The sequence below is a fragment of the Lotus japonicus genome, chromosome 4, assembly GCF_012489685.1.
Source record: "Lotus japonicus ecotype B-129 chromosome 4, LjGifu_v1.2".
NCBI lineage: Eukaryota > Viridiplantae > Streptophyta > Magnoliopsida > Fabales > Fabaceae > Lotus > Lotus japonicus.
Genome location: NC_080044.1, coordinates 29876792 through 29882329, shown reverse-complemented (window position 1 = coordinate 29882329; position 5538 = coordinate 29876792). Strand labels below are relative to the sequence as shown.

At 42.4% G+C, this 5538-nt stretch overlaps 1 non-coding gene across 1 annotated transcript; it reads left to right on the top strand.

Annotated features, from left to right (window-relative positions):
• Positions 1 to 4834: 4834 nt before the first annotated feature.
• LOC130716370 (small nucleolar RNA R71) lies at positions 4835 to 4941 on the top strand. The gene has a single exon (XR_009011987.1). It is a non-coding gene; the product is annotated as a small nucleolar RNA R71 (small nucleolar RNA).
• Positions 4942 to 5538: the final 597 nt, after the last annotated feature.

The window sequence follows — 5538 nt, the reverse complement described above, 5'->3', positions numbered from 1 at the left end:
CTCAGTAAGGAGAGGATCACTCAACTTTATCAAGAATGGACGGCAAGAATGCCTCAAGAGGAGGAAGAGGAAGAGGATCCTGAGGAGCCAGCGGAAGAGGAAGATGAAGAAGAAGAAGAAGAAGAGGAGGAAGAAGAAAATGTTGAAGTGGTGAATGAGGTGGTTACTCCACCACGTGCTGACCCCTCTCCAGCTTGGGTGGAGGCCGCTTTCGGGCGGATGTTTTTGAGGCAAGATCGCCTACACAGGGATTTTGACCTCCATTGGAGGGGAGGTAGCACATCAGACCCCAGGTACAATGGCCCCATGGATTTCAATACCTTGGAGTAGGGGATGATCGACTTGAGCTTAATGCATGACGTCGGTGTTCATCCGGATTATGGTGATGGAAGGGGTGACCATGACCCCATGGAGTGAGTTTGTTGAGGTATTTCTACCCTTAGTCTAGGTCATGCATCTTTGGCATAATTCTCAGTTTGTAGATTTTGTTTTTCTTGTTATCATGCATCGTTAGTTAGTTTTGTTTTTCTTGGGTCTTTTACTTCCCTATACTCACATGCTTCTAGCTATAGTTTTGCTTCCCTACTTGTGCTGTTTTTGAAAATGCTTTTGTGAATACTTGTTGTTGTTTGTAGGGATAAGTGATTGCATGTTTGGGGAAGAGAGGAGGAGACTTCGGTCTTCCGAGTGTTTCTTGAGAGAGGAGTTGGTGTGAGTCCATTAAAGGTCTATCTTTGACCCTTCACCATAAAAATTCCCTGGAGGATCCTGACTCACTTGCAATTCTTGGTTCTGCGTTAATTTCACTCATAGCATGCTTTGTGATTCTTGCTTTATTCTTGAGACTAGTAGGTTTTCTTGAAATTCTGAATTTGTTGGTTGAACATTACCCTTAGTTGTCCCATTTGAGCTTAATTGGAGAATTTGTTGTAGCCAAGTGATGGGGACAGATGTTTGGTTGGAAATATAGGGGAGTAATGGTCCTTGTTGTATTTGTAAGGAGCTGAAAAAGTTGTAAAATAGTCTCTTGCCCCAAGTAAAAAAGTTATGGAAAAAAAAGAAAAGAGAAAAAGAGAATGTTGTGAAAGGAAAAAAAATTGAAAAGGGGGTGCAAGAGACTTGTGCTAAAATGTTTGTTGTGAAAAGCTCCGGGGTTAATAGAAGAGGACCACACTCAATGTGCTTGAAAGCCTAGTTTTCCCTTAGGGACCAACCACCATCATGCTTTACCTAGCCAATGTTTCAACCCTTTTGAAAGTCTCTTTGAATATTTGCATGTTTTATCTTTGTTGCTATTGGGTGAATGACATTCAGGACCTATGAACTTGCTTGTGTGCTCAGTGCACTAAATTAACATCTCATCCTAGGATTTGTAGATCTAAATGCTTCTCATGAATGGACTCTACACTCTTCTCTTTTCAAAAGATGCATGAAGTAGGTTGTCGGGTCTTTCTCTTGGAACTAGCTGTGATTACTAGGTCCCCCTGTTTTGTTTGTGGAGTATTCCTTGTTGTGAGCACTTGTTTGGGGAGCATTTCTTGCGCTTGAGGGCAAGCGAGTGTTTTTTTTTACGCTCGAGGGAGAGCTGCCGTTGAGTATAGTGGTGTGATGACCCTATTTTAGTAGTGTTTTTAGGGTCATTTCTTTGATAGTTTTGAGTCTTTTTGTTGAGTCTCATGTAGTGTTTCATGCATTCTCATGCATTTTTATCTTTTCTTGAGTCTTTGTTTTGTTTTGGTAATTTTGTAGTTTTATAGGGAGTTTTCTTTCATTTTAAGTTAAGTTTAGGACTTGCATGATTTTCTTTTGTTTTATGAAGGACCTCTTGTGCTAATGAGCTCTTTGAGCTTCTAGATTCTTCCTTGATTTGTTGGTTAGGTTTGGAGAGCAGAAACTGAAGGTAATAGAAGGCCAAAAAACATGGAATTGAAGGAGGACTTAAAGAGGATTGAAAGAGGAGTTACAGAAGCCAAAGAGTCTTTTCCAAGCGAGCTTGAGCGCCTAGGCGCTGGGAATTGGCGCCTAGGCGCTAGTGCAATTTCCTGAAGCCTTTGGAATTGGCGCCCAGGCGCTGGGAATTGGCGCCTAGGCGCCAATTAGCTCCAGAGAGCATGTTTTGGGCATGCAATTGGCGCTCAGGCGCTCTGAATTGGCGCTTGAGCGCCCAGATTCGTATTTTTTGTGTATAAATAAGGTTCTAGGCCAATTTCTATGGGAGTTAGACATTGTTTCTCATTTTTGGATCAAGTTTGAGAGCTGAGGAGAACTTTGGGGCTGTAGGAAGGCTTCCAACTTGTATTTTTCTCAGGTTTTCATTACATTTTCTGCATGAATTCACTAGCCATGAGTGGCTAGTTTCCTTTTTGCTTTGGGTTAAGAGATTCTATGAAGTTTTAGTTTGTTAAATCCTATCTCTATGCATGAGTTCTTGATTTAATCTTGTATTTCATTTCCTCTTTGCATGTTTAGCTTTGGTGCACCTTTGCTATAGGCTAGATTATAATCAAATGGAAGTTTGTTATGATTTAGGGACATGAATTGGAATAGATCCTTCTATACTTGCTTCTAGGCATAGAGTGAGGGGAGGGTTTTGTTGGCCTGAATATACATGCTTATTAACCTCTTATGAATGTTTAAGTACACAAGGAATTAGGCTTAACTTTCAGTTTGAGAGAATTACTTTTGTGAGGAATCAACTAGTAAGTACATAGGCTATAACAACAAGAGATAAATCAAGGTGGCACGTGCATAGGATAGGTGGACTAAAATGGATTAGATGATCAACAACCCAAGGCAATTTCCTATCATTTGTTTTTCACAATTTATTCATCATTGCTCTTTTGCAAAACTTTTGTCACAAACAACCAAAACCAATTTCTGAATTTTATTGCTTTAGAAACTTGCAAACTCTAGGCTTAAATCAACAATTCTCACTCACAATCCCTGTGGTTCAATAATTTAAAACCCGGAGGTATTCGTACACTTGCGAATTGACCAACACTGCTCATCAAACCATGCTCTTGCTCCCTTTGTTAAGGAATGAGGGAAAAGTTTGATTTTCAGATCATCATCATTCACCCCCTCCTTCTTGACAAGAGCACTTGCAAGGGAAAACTTCACCATATGAGCATGGAGATTCTCGTACTTCGACCCCCATACTTGTTACTGCTAACAAGCTTGATGAGAGTCGGAGGGAGCTCATCATCTTTCCTTTCCACCTTGGGGGTCTCTTCTTGAACTTTTGGTACACTTTTAATTACATCACAGACAAAGTCATCAACATGGTTAGTCTCTAACATGGGATTGAAAACATAGAATCTTTCCTTATCCTTACCAACCCGAAGAATGAGATGACCCTTGTCGACATCAATCTTAGCCCTACAAGTAGCTAGGAAATGTCGGCCAAGAATGAGCGGAATCTTCTCATCTTCTTCCATGTCAAGTACAACAAAATCCACGGGGAACACATACTTGTCCACCCTCACCATAACATCCTCCACAATCTCGTATGGTGTCTTAAGGGATCGGTCCTCCATTTGCAAGGAGAGCATTGTTGGTGTCACCTCTCCTAGGTTCAATCTTTCAAACATGGTGAGCGGCATCAAGTTGATGCTCGCTCCCAAATCATAAAGTGCTTCTACTTCCGCCATTCCTTCAACCTCCACCGGAATAGTGAAACTTACAGGGTCTCTTCTTTTCCTTGGCATCTTCCGCTGCAAGATGGCACTACATTCCTCCGTGAACAATACCGTCTCATCAACCCCCTTCAAACTCCTCCTCTTAGACAAGATATCCTTCATAAACCTAGCATATATGGGCATTTTCTCCAAAGCGTCGGCAAAAGGGTTGTTGATGTGGAGTTTCTTGAAAACTTCCACAAACTTTGAGAACTTCTTGTCTATGTTTTTCTTAGTCAAGGCTTTAGGAAAAGGAACCTTGCTAACTTTAGGAGTAAGGTCTATAACCTCTTTAGTCTTGATGGGTACCACGATTTCTCCCTCAACTATTTCCTCACTTTTTCCTCCCTCTGTTTTTTTTCTTCAATTCACTCATCACCCTACTACTTCTAGTAGTTACCACAGAGGCATTCTCTTGTTTAGGATTGGGAATAGTATCAGAAGGAAATTTACCTTGAGGTCTCTCGGCTATTTGCTTGGCCAGCTGGCCAAATTGATTCTCTAAGTTTTTAATAGCAGCCTCTTGGTTTTTGTAATTCTTCTCAGTTCGGTTGATGAAAGTCTCAACCAACTCCTCCAAACTCTTCTTGCTACCACCACCATCAGTTTCTCAGTTCTCTTGTGGCTGCCTTGAGGATTGGCCTTGAACACCTTGATTAGGGAATTGCCTTTGATACATACCTCCTTGGCCATTATTGCTTGGCCTCCAAGAGAAATTGGGGTGGTTTCTCCATCCAGGATTGTAAGTATTGGAGAAGGGGTCATTACGAGCTTGACCCATGGCTTTGACTTCCTCTTCCGGCCTAGTCTCGGTACAGTTTTCACTATCGTGCTGTCCTCCACAAATCACACACTCCACTTTGGCAATTCTACCACCAATCTTGGTGGTTTTCATTTGACTTTGAATTTCAGCCATTTGCTTGGAGAGTTGCTTGTTGGAGGCAATAAGTTGATCATAAGCCTCAACTTCAAGGACTCCTCTTCGGGCTTGGCGATCATTACTAGAGTTCATGGCTCTCAAAGCCATCTTTTCAATCAACTCATACCCAACTTGTGGAAGAAGGGCATCGAACTCTCCGTTTGAAGCCACATCTAAGCCAAACCTTGAAGAATATTGGAGACCATCATAGAACTTAGCCACTTGCTCCGCTTGGGTGAGGTTGTGTTGTGGACACTTCCTCAATAGCTTTTTGAAACGTTCCCAAGCTTCATAAAGATTTTCATCGGTAGCTTGGGCAAACGTCATTATGTCATTCTTCAACTTTCTCAAGAGGGCTCTTGGAACAAATCTAGTGGTGAACTTCTCGGCAAGATCCCCCCAAGATGTAATGCTACCTTGGGGCTGTGAGTTCAACCACCCTTCGGCTGTGTCCCTCAACGAGAATGAAAACAAGCTGAAGTGGATTGTATCCGCTCAGACATTTTGCACTCTGTAAGTGTTGCAATTGCGAATGAACCGCTCCATGCGTGCATGAGGATCCTCGAGAGCACCTCCACCATACTGATTTTGGCTCACCAAATTGATAAATGCCGGCCTCAGCTCAAAGTTTCCCATGCCTTCGGTGAAAATAACGCTGTTGGGATAGTCGTAGCTCATGGCAGCCATGGTGAGGTCTCTCAAAGAGCGGTTGGCATTTTCTGCCTCTTGCTCTACAAGTCTTTGAGCGAGGGCCTCCTGCACCCTTGCATCTATGTGCGCTTGCATCTCTTCTTCCGTCATTTGAGCAACCATGGCTTCAAGCCTTTGTTGGACTCGACGACGGTGAAGAGTACGTTCAGGCTCCGGATCAAACACCAATGGATTCGTGCCAAGCTTACCTTGTAAAACTGAAATACAAAACCAAAGAAAAGGTTAGTAGCA